Source organism: Canis lupus, chromosome 11 (assembly GCF_048164855.1).
Source record: "Canis lupus baileyi chromosome 11, mCanLup2.hap1, whole genome shotgun sequence".
NCBI lineage: Eukaryota > Metazoa > Chordata > Mammalia > Carnivora > Canidae > Canis > Canis lupus.
This window is the reverse complement of record NC_132848.1, coordinates 60,571,960-60,587,116: the sequence shown is the minus strand read 5'-3', so window position 1 is coordinate 60,587,116 and position 15,157 is coordinate 60,571,960. Positions and strand designations below refer to the sequence as shown.

Sequence of the window (15,157 nt, the reverse complement as noted above, 5' to 3'; positions counted from 1 at the left end):
TACACTTTACCATCACAGTAATGAGGAAAGGTCGGATAAAATCATTATTATGAATAAATGCAGTGAATTACAAAATTTCATATGTATTATTCACATTGTTCAGAGTAACCTAGATGTTTCACAAATTTAGAACCAACACTGGATAGGGAGAATGAAAGTTACCTCATTTTGGTGGCTATAGAGGAAAATAAAGACAACTTTCTGTATATTTCTAATAATATTAAAAGATACTCAAAAATATTTAAAAATGGTGAAAGAAAAAGGTAATTGATAATAACATATACTGAGCAGCCGTGTGGATGACTACCAAGGTTCTGAAAGACTGTCCTTCAGACACCATAATTCAGTAATGCCACATAGCTATGTTGTATCTGTGATGTGTCTGGCAAGATGCTGCACTGGCCATACAGTGCCAAATAAAACTCACAATCTCTGCCCTTGTGGGGTTTCTATCTTAGTATGCTTGAGAATACCTTGGAGGAATGATACCAATGCATCTTCAATGAAATAAATTACAACACTATGAAATCCAATAAAATAAATTAAACATGTATCCAAACTAAAGGTGGGGATTATGTTTTGAAAAGATGTCTTATCCACAACTGTTTATATTTTATCAGTTGTGAAAAATTGATAATCCTTTTGGGTTTTAGTGGTTACCACAGGAACAATAGAATCAAAGTAAGGCTTTGTTTTTTTATTGTTTTATTTATAAAACATAATTTATGATGTTATAATATTATAAAACATTATTTATTTATAAAACATAATAATGTTTTATTATTTTGTTTTTTTTATCCCACAATTCCCAAGTTAGGGCTCTTTTTAAAAACTAGGTACATGGTCTATGCTTTAGGCTTAAGCAGACTACTCTCTCCTCCCAACTCAAATTCGAATTGTAGGAATCCTATTTTCAAGGATTGGAGGGGCCTGGGAGAGAATGTATCCCAGTGGTAAAAAGGGATAGGTATGAAAACTCAGAACCATTAGTATATTTAGTGGTGACTCTTTTTTACTATTAGGCATTCTGATATATAGAGAAAAAAGTAGAGAAAAAATGTAGATCCGGTCCAAATTAGCCAATCAATTAAGCTCAAAATAAATAGGAAAATGCAAAACCTGACTGTGTTCCAAGCAGTATGTAGACGATGCCATGGTGGAGTGTCTCCTGTAAGGAATAGTAATCTCATTAAACATGAAAATATGACTCAATGAATGTCCTGAACCTTGTTTAATAAAACAAGCTGCTAATCTCTCCTTTGGGACTAGAGTTGTTCTAAAGTAGTGGAATGAGAATCCAGAAGCCTGAAGTGGGGGAAAGAGAATCCCCAGCCCCATAAACCATTACATGACAAGTACAATAGTTGTTCCCATCTTGAGACCCAAATAATCTGGAGGGTTTTTAAAGAAATGCAGATGCCCAAAGCACACCCAAGCAGTACAGAATCAAAAAATCAAGAAATGAGAACTATCCATATATTGTCATATAGCTCATGGGTGGGGTATGGGTTCTGCTGCTACATTCAGGTTTGCAAATCACTACTCTAGAGAGTTTGTGAAAAATTAGTCCTGCTTTCAAATATCCTTAGTAACTTGACCCATAGGAGGAAAACTGAGTAAGGTTACCCACTCTCCTGTAAACCCTTGAGAGGCAAAGGAGGGACAGGTCAGCAGATGCCTAAAGCTTAGGTAACCTGAATAGTCCAGGCCCTGGATTATTCAACAGCAGTTGCTGTTTCCACCACTCCTCTGTTTTACACATTCATCCATGTTTTGAGGGAGTTAAGAACCAAGCTACACAAAGCAGAGGCCAAAAAAGAAATCTTTCGTTTTACTAGCAGTACTCTACCCAATTGTAAGATTTAGTATCCTTAGAAATAACCAGGCTTCTAAGACTAATTGTCTCCATCTGCTGACTTCACTCCCTCAGCTCTTATTCATGTTTATTGTTAAAATATTTTAATTAATCCACATATCCTTATGTATTAATTTTATTTCATTTTTCTTTTAAAGATTCTATTCATTTATTCATGAGAGACACAGAGGGAGAGGGAGACACATAGGCAGAAGCAGGCTCCCTGCAGGGAGCCCGCTATGGGACTCCATCCCAGGACCCTGGGATCACACCCTGAGCCAAAGGCAGACGCTCAACTGCTGAGCCACCCAGGCATCCCATATGTATTGATTTTAAGTCAAATCTATTCTTCATAGTGTGGTTTTATTAATTTAAAACCATACCATGTAATCATGCTCTAAGTCCTTTATTTTATAAATCAGTTAACAAAACCAACCTTATTAAATGATACTATCTAACATGTACCTTGTTTTAACAGAAGAAAAACCAAACTTGAACTTAGGGAATCGAGGACTTGCCCCCAATTTATTTTCCCCTCCCAAGACATAAACACAGGAGGGCCATCTTATGCCTCCTGTTCAAAGCTTTCTCATGTGCAAAATGGACATCATATATACACCAATTTGCTTCTTGGGATTGTGTTAAATTATAAATTAATTTGAATATAATATAAATCACAATATAATTATTAACTACTTGGTCATTATCATTTAAAGTAAGGAGGCTCAAGTGTGACATGAGCTTGAAAAAAATTTGGGACTCATAACTCGGTGAAGGAATGAGTGAAAATATGTCAAGACGAAGGTACAGAGGATTTGTACACTTCAGAGTGTGGTAGTAATTTTGACAACACCCTCTTCCATGACTTGTGTGTTCTTTATGCTCCTACTGTACCTTCACAGGTATCTATTTTACAATTAGAGCAAATCTATCTACCAAGGTTATAAGTTCCTCTCATGCTGGGCCTGGGAGTGAGAGCAGTAGAGCAGGAGTATTTCTTGTTCAGAGGTTGCCAAGTCTCTCCCTTTCACTCTCAAGATCTTTCTTTGTCTTCCTCTTGAAAGCTAAGAAAGCAAACATCACTCTTTTCTTTCATCCTGCAGGCACAGCTTTTCCTTTCAGTTGTGATAGGAATGCCTTCCTAAAAACAAAATCCCAACTTGTACACTGTTTTTTATTCCCATTCCATTAAAAGCCAGTGGTCAGAAATTAGTAGATTTTACATATATTAGAACACAATATCTTAATTTAATGTTTTTCAATTAATTGATTGCATTTTTAAGGGAATTGTTTAATAATTAAAATTGGTACTTATTGCTCTTGACGTAGCAGATTATGCTTTCAAATCTTCTGACCTTGTCTCATTTTCTTATTTTCCTGTATACCATTTTCCTGTTCATGCAAAATTGTCTTCCCATTTAGCCTTGAAAGCTTCTAAGTCACTTGAATCTTAGCTGTCTCTTTTCATTTTCCTCTTTTTTTAACTCTATCTTTTGGTTTGGATATTATAGATTTTATTTTTAGTAATTAAAATTTCAGCATACGCATTTAACTGTATATATTTCTGGCATAATCCAAAGATTTCACCAAGAACCTTATGCTTAACTACCCTTAAAATACTTCCTCTGCCATCTTGCAAATCATTTTCGTCTGGAAATTTAGTTCCAGCACTTTAAAAGGCATCAACAAAGTGAGCCACACATTACAGTCAATAATAAGCAAATATTTTGCTGATTAACTTGCTCTCCATTGCTTCTTATATTTCTTTTCCATGGATTTAATTTTAATGCTGGACGTATCCTTGAACAGTCCTTTCAAGCTCACGGAACTACCTCACATTCAAATTTTAATGGATTCCCATCTGGTTTCCATACCTACCACTGGTGATGCCAACGTCTCCCTTGATCCTCCACAGCAAGTCCTGATGATTCTATGTGTAAGTCTTATCTTCAATCTGCTCACTTATTTCCTTTTCCACTGTCACCTTCCTCACCTATCAACTATGGCTCTAGGGAGTATTTCTTAAGGGAGTGTCCCACTTCCTCTTGCCTTCAGAAAGTCCATTGTTACTCAGCAGCCAGTATGAGTTTTTCAAAAATATAAATTGGATCTTGTTGTACCTTTGTTAAAGTGGGTTAATTATTATCACTTTTGAGAGAATTGTAAGATCCTTAATGCCGCCAATAAGGGCTTGTTTACTCCTTTACTGGGGTTTTTAACATGCTTTCTTCTCTATCGAAAATGCTTTCCATCCTTCTTGGCCTTACTAACTGCTACACTTCAGTGATCAGGTTACACGACTAAATGACTTTTTCTCATTCGGTTATTTATTCATCATTTGACAAGTATTTCCTACCTTTCTACTATTTATAAGGCCTTGTCCTAGGCACTGAGATAAGGAGCAGTGGCCAAACAAAAAGAGAAAGAAAAGAATGAATGTATGTATATCTTTATCAATATACATTAAGTACTGTGAAGTAATTTTTTAATAATAAATTTATTTTTTATTGGTGTTCAATTTGTCAACATACAGAATAACACCCAGTGCTCATCCTGTCAAGTGCCCCCGTCAGTGCCCGTCACCCATTCACCCCCACCCCCCGCCCTCCTCCCCTTCCACCACCCCTAGTTCGTTTCCCAGAGTTAGGAGTCTTCATGTTCTGTCTCCCTTTCTGATATCTCCTACCCATTTCTTCTCCCTTCCCTTCTATTCCCTTTCACTATTATTTATATTCCCCAAGTGAATGAGACCATATAATGTTTGTCCTTCTCCGATTGACTTATTTCACTCAGCATAATACCCTCCAGTTCCATCCACATGGAAGCAAATGGTGGGAATTTGTCATTTCTAATGGCTGAGTAATATTCCACAATAGCCAAACTGTGGAAGGAGCCTGTGAAGTAATTTTTAAGAGAAGCCTTGTCTCATACAATCAAAATTGGATTTTCCCCAATATCTTGCTAACAACCTGATTTATATTTATTTTTGAAGACTTTGTAAGGATATATAATAGTGCATTTATTGTGCAATTTTTTGCTTAGTGGATGTTTTGACTATACTATAAATCCCATGTGAATATGCTCCTGTTAGTTCTGCTCTATCTTTGGCGCATAAGAGATGTTTGCTGAAAACTGGCTAATATTGGCTTTTAACATTTATCTTTATTAATTGTATTCTGAATGCTCACAGGAGATATTCTGGATTAGAGAGAGATTTCCTATTGCCTTACAGTAAATAGTAAATGCACTGACTCCCTTCCATAACTTTAGGCAATAAGATGAAAGTGGATAGGATTTTTTCCTACTTAACTAGTCCAAAACTCCTTAGATGAGAGACAAACTAAAAAGGCTTTTTCTCTGCTTATAAGAGATGGGGACAGTTCTCCCTCCCCTGTCCCCCCCCTTAAAGGGTCTTCTTTGAAAAAGCCTCTAATCCTTCAGTATGTAAATAAAAATCTGTCTTGAGAGCCAGACAGTCCCGTGTGTCAGGGGCTTTCTTACTTCTAAAATGTCAGGACCTGGGGAGATAATGCTCCAGTCTTCTTTGCACTCTATAGCCTTACTTAGGAATCTACTCCAGGCTGTAAACATTGGCCTTCTTAAGGGAAATATGAGAAGTTTGTTATCCTTTTGAGATCAGAATCATTTACTAGACAAATAGCCCCAGATCTAGTTCCCCTGGCATGTGAAGAGGAAAATATTTCCATGTCTCAAGATGATGATTTTTTACATAAACACTGAGAATCCAGGGATGTTTTATTGCCCTCAAACTGAATAAATGAACCAAAGTAGGAGAGTCTTACACGGGGTTACTTTGTAGATGGAGACTTACTTCAACAATTTCACCTATGTTTTTGTGAAGAAACAGTCCTCCATGATCTTTCATACTCCGATAAGTCTTAATAGGTATACCAAGAATGCAAGGCCTTGACAGCATTTTACCTGGGCCATTTTTCAGGGTTGTGTTTATAGCAAGCAACCTTGAGGTATGAGGTAATGTCATCCTTTAGGACAAATAGCAGGCTTGCTTACTGTTTGCTTTTAAGTTGGTAAATTCTTTGTGCTCAGTATTTTTCTCCTGTAATGCAACTCACTGCAGGTATAGCATCTATCAGGGCTCTCTGCATTGGCTCCATTGGACTGATGAAAAAGGAAAACCAATGCAAAATTGGTGTTCATGCTGCTATGAGTAATAAAGTCCTTTACCTCCTACCCAGGAGTCTCATGTCTTCTACTAGCATCCATGAAACAGTAGCGATAGGCTATTAGGTCATAAGGATGGTGAACTCCAAACAGAGCCTGACCATTTCCTTTATAGTCCAGTTCAGATGTAACAGGAGGTCGGAAATGATTGTTTAACAATATCTCGGATGTTCATTATTCTGTTGTTGGTCTTACCCAGAGATCATTCAAATTAGTCCCAGAGAGGGCAGCAGGTGCAGCTGATACTCTATATTGTGATATCCACCTCTAGGAAATATTTGCCTTCATAGTTAGTTCCTGCAGTAGCTGTCAAACCAATTCTACTGATCATTTAGAAGGGTCATTGAAGTCACCAAATTGTATTTCTAGCAGAGATCTATCAGAATGCTTTTCCTGAAATTCTCAGAATTTCCCAAATATAGCATGCCTGTTATTTTCCCTGAGATTTTGTACATTTGTTTCTCTTGGCTTTGTTCTCATCATTTTTAGCCAATTTGAGTATTATACTCATTGTTTACAATGCCCTTACAAAGGCCAAATTGGTTCTTCCTTCTTAGTCTGCCTATGCAGTTAGTATATAGTGCTACTACATACTGGTTAAGGTTAAAATATGTATTTCATGACTGAGAAAGATGACAGTTTATTGAATTACACCAAAATAAACACTTAGAAAACTCTGAAAAATCTATTTATACTCATTGGAATATTATCTACTATATACACAGTTTTTTAAAAAAATTTTTATTGGAGTTCAATTTGCCAACATATAGCATAACACCCAGTGCTCATCCCATCAAGTGCCCACCTCAGTGCCCGTCACCCAGTCACCCCCACCCCCCACTCACCTCCCTTTCCACCACCCCTTGTTCGTTTCCCAGAGTTAGCAGTCTCTCATGTTCTGTCTCCCTCTCTGATATTTCCCACTCATTTTCTCTCCTTTCCCCTTTATTCCTTTCACTATTTTTTATATTCCCCAAATAAATGAGACCATATAATGTTTGTCCTTCTCTGATTTACTTCACTCAGCATAATACCCTCCAGGTCCATCCACGTCGAAGCAAATGGTGGGTATTTGCCGTTTCTAATGGCTGAGTAATATTCATTGTATACAGAGACCACATCTTCTTTATCCATTCATCTTTCGATGGACACCGAGGCTCCTTCCACAGTTTGGCTATTGTGGACATTGCTGCTAGAAACACAATTTACACATTGAAAGTGCAGTTACTGCTGAGTGTCGGAAAATAAGCAATTGATTTCTATTTCCTTCATCTTCTTTTACAAGTTAACTTTCTATCAGTTGAATCATTTTCTGTTAGGCCATAGAGTTGGCTGACACAGACTCATTGTGAGAAGGATAGGGAAAGGTTAAATGAATCTGGTATACTACCCACTTTACAACTATTTTTTTTATTATTCTTAAAGCATGTTCTTATGTGAGTTTATATTAAATCATATATTATAAAATTGGTTCTGATATTTAACTGCTGCTGAGGCCACAAAAAATAAAAAAAAAGTGAGGACAAAAGAATTGAGAGTTGAGAAAGATGATAATAATTTACAAAGAACAAATTATTTAAAGTTGTATTTTCCTTTCAATGCTTTATTCTCCGATCAGTTTCTAGCTTCTTTACCAATAAAAGGAAATGGGAATAAAGGATATTTCATTACTATAGAAAAAAACATGAACATTTGATGGCTTAGTTGAAAAGACAAAACACTAAGTGAAATTTATATCTATCACCAGGTTTATTAACCTAAATATTTGAAGCTAGTTAGGTGATTTCTTTTCAATTCATTAGCTAATGAAATATTTCATTCAATCATTTTTCATATCCTACATTTGAAGGCTTAATTCTAGTAAAAAAATTATATAATGTGTTAAGTATAAGTAATCAATGTGATTATGTATGAACCTCTGTGAATATAAAATTTAATTCTCTAATGTTGTCATGGTATTATCATTTGATTTAAAAGAATGGCAGTAGTTTTAAAGAAGGTATGTTGCCATTAAGTAGGTAAATAGTTCAGGTTTATTGTTTTTTGGGGTTTTTTTAGAGAGGGTGAGAGACTGAGAGAGCTCGCAGGCATGCGCACACGCACACACACATAAACACACACACAGATATTGGGGGGAAGCAGAAGAACAGGGAGAGAGAGAATCCTAAGTAGGCTCCATGCCCACCCAGCAAGGAGCCTGATGCTGGCTCGATCTCACAACCCTGAGATCATGACCTGAGCTGAAATCAAGAGTTGGACATTTAACCAACTGAGCCTCCCAGGTGTCACAATGAGTAATTCAGTTTTTAAGAGAGTGTTATCTGCCTAAAAAGGTAAAGAAAAATTTCTTCTAAATAATGACAATTATTCTGGTAGCAGTCAACAACTTCATTCAGCTATCCATTTAAATGATAAGGTTAAGCTATTCAGTGGCAGAACTCAGTAAAGAGCTAAATTTTTTTTCTTTAAGCTTTTATTTATTTATTCATGAGAGCCACAGAGAGAGAGGCAGAGACATAGGCAGAGGGAGAAGCAAGCTTCCTGCAGGGAGTCTGATGCCTGACTCGATCCCAGGACCCCAGGATCACACCCTGAGCCACAGGCAGATGCTTAATCACTAAGCCACCCAGGAGTCCCCAAAAGAGCTAAATTTTGGTTAGTTATGTTTGGAGGTGCTTATTACAGTATTTTAAGTAATTAACTAGATAAAAATGTATCATATATAGACAAAGGTAAGAGTGTGTCATAAATAATTATAATTCATCACAAATGAGGTCTAAGGAAGAATCAGAAGGGACAGTAACATATCATTTATACATTGTCATGGAGGAAAATATTCTTAAAATTATGTATTTTAGATAGCTTACTCATTGAAATACCTAAGTTAGTATTTAAACATTTGACAATATCTCCTCAAAAATGTATTATACACTTCTAAATAGAAGATAGCGACTAAAATGGAATGTTCTCTTGACAAAGGATTTATATTATGACGATCAAATATTATGTCATCTACAAAGTAGCCATTGTTTTTTTTAAAGTAGCCATTGTTATTAGCCTATTAGTCTTCATTAACTTTCCTAATTCTAATTTCCTGTATCTAATATGGTGTAGACTGAGAAACCAGAAAGTCCAAAATTCAAACTTTACTGAAAACAATTTGACAATACTACTATATGTAATTTGATATCTATATCTATAAATATGTGGATGTAAACTATAGTTATATTCTCAAAACTCACAAATAAGTATTCATAAAAACAAGTTTGAAGGCCACTATCCTACAAGATGAAAAAATCATTTCTAAGTATGTCACAAACACCAGTGATCTGTCGTCAATACATTGCTTCAAGTCCTTCTACTGTTCAACTACCCCTGCGTTCTATGCCCAAGCCTTGTCAAAGGGCTACTCTATATTCCCTATTTATTCCCAGTGCTCCAAAAGAGTTGTGGGTGGTAAATCATTTCCTCCTCTTTGTTTCCTCTACTACAGACTAAGATGATTTCTAAATTCCCTTGTCTCTTTGAGATACGGAATCTGAATCTTTTGTTAAAGACTCCTTGACCCTGTCTTCCATACAGACTAATACAATGTAAAATGCAATAATACACAATGTCAGACTAGATAATTGAGATAATAATAGGGATGGATGTTAGTCTGGTCACATAATTTTATCTTAATTAACAAGTTATGCTCACTTTGTGTGTATAATTATGTCCTTATGGCTGGTTGAAATTTAGAATTAGTGTTTCATAATTAGTGAAAGAAGTGTAGGAGTTGAAAAAAATCATGGTAAAAAACACCTGAAGTAAATAATTTAATAGTCTAAATAAGGTTATTGACTGGTTTCCACGTGTCTACTTCTAAAGGAACATTATTTTTCCCTGTTCCTGGTCTCTCCCAGGAAGGATTGCTCCTACAGCTCTTCATGGTCCCCTGTCCCTTAATCCAATTTGTCCTTAGGGAGTTGCAATGAATATCCTGATTTGTAAATTTGAAAGAACAAACTGGGAATGATATGGACATATCCAGATCCACCTTTCACTAGTTGTATTACTTCAGCAGAGGTGGCTCTTCCCATTGGGTACGGCCCTCAGTCAGTGCCCAGCTAGCAGGCCACATGATTACATATTCTATGTTAGCTTCTACCAAAAATGGAGATGATACTTTGGTCTCCAATCTGGCTTATTCTTTGTTTTCTTTGTTTATTTCTGTTTCTAGTCATTGAAAAATTCTTCAGAGGCTTCAACCATCACTAATCAGTTTTTTTTTCAAGTTTTTATTTACATTCTAGTTAATTAACGTACAATGGAAAATTGTTTTAAGAAGTAGAATTTAGTGATTCATCACTTACACACAACATCCAGTGCTTTTCACAAGCAGTGCTCTCCTTAATACTCCTCACCCATTTAGTTCATTCCCCACCAGCAACCCTTAGCTTGTAAAAGTCTGTTTTTTTATTTGCTTCTCTTTTCCACCCCCACGTTCATTTATTTTGTTTTTTAAATTCCACATATGAATGAAATCATATGGTATTTGCCTTCCTCTGACTTATTTTGCTTAGCATAATACTCTCTACCTCCATCCACATAGTTGCAAATGGCAAATTTCACTCTTTTTTAGGGCTGAGTAATATTCCATTTTACACACACACACACACACACACACACACACCACTTTCCTTATCCATTCATCAGTCAATGGACATTTGGACTCTCTCCATAGTTTGGTTATTGTTGATAAAGTTGCTGTAAATTTCATAGTGCATGTATCCCTTTGAATCAGTATTTTTGTATCTTTTGGGTAAACACCTAGTGGTACAATTGCTGGATCATAGGGTAGCTCTATTTTTAACTTTTTAAACAACCTCCATACTTTTTCCAGAGTGACTGTACCAGTTTGCATTCCCACCAACAGTATAAGAGGGTTCCCCTTTCTCCACATCCTTGTCAACACCTGTTTTTGTGCGAGGTGATACCACACTGTAATTTTTATTTGTATTTCTCTGAGGATGAATGATATTAAGCATCTTCTCATGTGTTTGTTAACCATCTATATGTCTTCTTTGGAAAAATGTCTACCCATATATCCTGCCCATTTTTAACTGGATTATTTATTTTTTGAGTGTTGAGTTTTATAAGTTCTTTATATGTTTTAGATATTAATCTTTTATTAGATATGTCATCTGCAAATATCTTCTTTCATTCCATACATGCCTTTTAGTTTTCCTGATTATTTCCTTAGATGTTGAGAAGCCTTTTATTTTGATGAAGTCCCAATAGTTGATTTTTATTTCACTTACCTCAGGAGACATACCTAGTAAGAAGTTGCTATGGCCGATGTCAAAGAGGTTATGGCTTGTGTTCTCCTCTGGGATTTTAATGGTTTCCTGTCTCATGTTTAGGTCTTTCATGCATTTTGAATTTATTTTTGCGTATGATGTAGGAAATAGTCCAGTTTCATTCTTTTGCATGTATTTGTCTAGTTTCCCAACACTATTTGTTGAAGAGACTGTCTTTTTCCCATTGAATATTATTTCCTGCTTTGCTGAAGCTTAGTTGACCATATAGTTGTGTGCTCCTTTCTGGGTTTCTCTTCTGTTCCATTGATTTATGTGTCTGTTTTTATGCCAGTACCATACTGTCTTGATCTCTACAGCTTTGTAATATAACTTGAAGTCCAGAATTATGATGGCCTCCTGCTTTGCTTCTCTTTTTCAAGATTGCTTTGGATATTCAGGGTCTTTTGTGGTTCCATATATATTTTAGGATTCTTTGTCCTAGCTCTGTGAAAAATGTTGGTGGTATTTTGATAGAGATTGCATTAAACGTGTATATTGCTTTGGGTAGTATAGACATTTTAACAATATTTGTTCTTCCAATCCATGAAAACAAAATAAGTTTTTTAAAGATTTCCATTCAGAGATCGTGACATTTTTTAAATGATCTTTTGTTTTAAATCAAAATTCAAGAAAACATAAAATTTTAGAAAATTATTTCTACTCTTATTTATAATATTTCATGTTCTGGATTTCTGGGATTTAGCCAAACGATGCACGCATTTTTCTGATGAAAACTTCCATTATTCTTCCTTCCAATCATTTTCCTAAGTGTTGCTTAAACTTTTCTAATTACAAATATTATTTAGTGTACAAATTCTGGAAATCCACATAAATTTTCAGAATCAGAATACTTGGACAAAAGGCCTTGGAATTATTACATCAATAACTACTCCCAGTGACTCTTACCTTTTGCCTAGTGTGGACATCCCTGATTCAACAACGGCACTGGTAACTGAAAGCACAATAAACCTAAGACTGGCAAAAGTCATCATTGCTTGAAATACACTTTGAATATACTAGCTTAACAAAATTAGGTAGATTAGTAAGATTCACAGATCTTTCCAGTACCAGCCATTTAGAGTAGATGTTATTGACCAACCAGAAATAATCTTTCTGTTAACTATGTAGCAGTATACAAAAACCTGAGCAGGAGAACATAGATAATTAATATAGATGTTTATAACTAATCAGAAGCTGCATGCCTTTGTATCCCTAGAGTCTGGATTTTCTGGTGTTCACTACTCCAGTGTATAGATAGCTGACTTCTCTTGCCTTTGCTAACCACAAATAACCAACATGGAGACATTCTTTCAGTGTCTGAAAATATATCATGGTGCTTTACACAAATCACAAAATGAGTTTATGTGCATATCTGTCAGACAAGATAGTGAAAAGGAATATAGGGGATCCACTCACAAATAGTTTTGAGTTCCTCCTCAAACTTTCAAGATTTCTGAAGTAAAATATCTCTAAAATTTTCATAACTACTACAGCATTTGTGAAACACACACACATGCATGCATACATCTCAGACATCTTGTTTAATAACATTTAATTTCAAATAAACTAACTGCCCACCATTTATAATAATCCAAATATCTATTGTATGGCTAAATTATAAAATACTATAACATCCATACATATAGAAGCTAATATATTCATATCAAAATGTTCTCTTCCTTCCCACACTTTTTCTCGCTCCCCTATCCCTCCATCCCACCTCCCCTTTCTTTCTCTCTTATTTCTTAAAAAAATTTCTTTTTTCTTTTTTTTTTAGATTTTATTTATTTATTCATGAGAGACAGAAAGAGAGAGGCAGAGACACAGGCAGAGGGAGAAACAGGTTCCATGCAGGGAGCCTGATGTGGGACTTGATCCCGGGGCTCCAGGATCTCGCTTTGGGCCAAAGGCGGTGCTAAACCACTGAACCACCCGGGCTGCCCTTAAAAATATTTCTAATGTCTCTTCTGTCTTTTCACTTGCAATTCATTTTCTTTCTCTCAGTCCCATATCATTATTTCATTTTGATTAATGCTTACCTTTTCAAATTTTATTTATTATATGAGAGAGAGAGAGCATGCATGAGCATTGGGAGGAGCAGAGGGAGAGGGACAAGCAGATTCCTTGCTGAGCAGATGCAGGGCTGGATTCCAAGACCCTGAGAGCATGCTCTGAGTCAAAATCAAGAGTCTGTTTAACTTAATAAGCCACCCAGGCACACCACCCAGGTTTACCTTCTTTTAACTCTTCCCATTTTTATTTCCAGAAGTCCTTGCAATTTAAATAATGTGCTAAGTTTGAAATAAGTCAGTTAGAGGAAGACAAATACCATCTGATTTTACTCATATGTGGAATTTAAGAAACAAAACAGATGAACATAGGGGAAGGGGAAAAAAAGAGAGAGGGAAGCAAAGCATAAGAGACCTTTAACTACAGAGAACAAACTGCGGATTGATGGAGAGAAGGTAGGGAGGGGACCAGGTAAATGGGGAATAGGCACTAAGGAGGGCACTTGTTGTAATGGGCACTGGCTGTTTATATAAGTGATGAATCACTAAATTCTACATCTAAAACCAATTTTACCTTATATGTAAACCAACTAGAATTGAAATAAAAACTTGAAAAAATGTGCTAAGTGTAACTGGACAGTAACTAATATGATTCCCCCTTTAAGATTTAGCTCATTTGCTTTCTTCACAAAGCTTTCTTAAATCATATGTCACAAGAATTCCTCTTATATTTAACAAATAGCACATATTGTATTACCTATTTACTGCTGCATAACAAATTACTCCCAATGTCAATGAGTTAAACAACACATATTTCTTGTTTCATAGTTTTTGTGGGTCAGGAATCCAAGTCTGGCTTACCTGGGTCCTCTGCTTTCAGGGTCTCTCGCAAGCCTGTAATCAACTTCTCAGCCAGGTCCATACTCATCTTAGGTTCTACTGGGGCAAATTCTTCCAAGCTACCTCAGGATTGGTTATTGTCAGGGTTCCATTCTTTGTGGTTGGAATGACTAAGAGAATTCAGTTCTTTGCTAGTTGTTGGCTGTAAACTCCCATATATTCTTTGCTACATGGACTGCTTCAGAATGCTAGCTTTCTTCATCAAAGTGAGCAAGCTGAGAAGGCACGAAAGAAAGGGGAGGGAGGGAGAGAGAGAGATGTTGCATAAGAGTGTGACTACCATGTGGCAGGGATCAATTAAAATTTCTTACTCAAGGGGCACCTGGGTGGCTCAGTCTGTTGGGCATCACACTCTTGGTTTCAGCTCCGATCATGATCTTCGGGTCATGGGGTTGAGCCTTGCATCTAGCCCCCTTCCCCACCCCAACAGAGTCTGCTGGGCATTCTCTCCCTCCCCTGTCCCTCTTCCCTGATTGTGCAGGTGTTCTCTCTCTCTCTCTCTCTCTCAATAAGTGCATAAAAATCATAAAATAAAAACAAAAAGACAACTTTATAACATTCATCCAGAAGGCATTCATTTATAACCTTAGGCTTTGTTGATATCTTTAACTTGTTGTATACATCATCATGTAGCCCTCACTTAAATTTTTTTTCCTATTTTTATTCTTACTTTCCCAGTAGATGGCAAGTTCCTTAATCCTTACTGTCCTCGTTCCTTTAAGATACATTGAAATTGCTGTTTTATTTTATGTAAGTTAGTTAATTCAACTTCCCTGTGTCTCCTTGGAGATAAGGAAGGGACTTAGATAAGACTCTTAATGGCACCACTTTGTGTTCACTTAAATTTC

The 15,157-nt window shown here is 36.1% G+C and overlaps 1 long non-coding RNA gene across 2 annotated transcripts; it reads right to left on the bottom strand.

Annotated features, from left to right (window-relative positions):
- Positions 1-688: 688 nt before the first annotated feature.
- On the bottom strand, positions 689-14,668 carry LOC140600278 (uncharacterized). 2 transcript variants are annotated; one of them, XR_012003514.1, is made up of 3 exons: positions 14,271-14,668; positions 12,307-12,352; positions 689-1,168 (listed from the first exon to the last, which is right to left on the bottom strand). It is a non-coding gene; the product is annotated as an uncharacterized lncRNA (long non-coding RNA). The 2 variants fall into 2 exon arrangements; XR_012003515.1 differs by lacking the exon at positions 12,307-12,352.
- Positions 14,669-15,157: the final 489 nt, after the last annotated feature.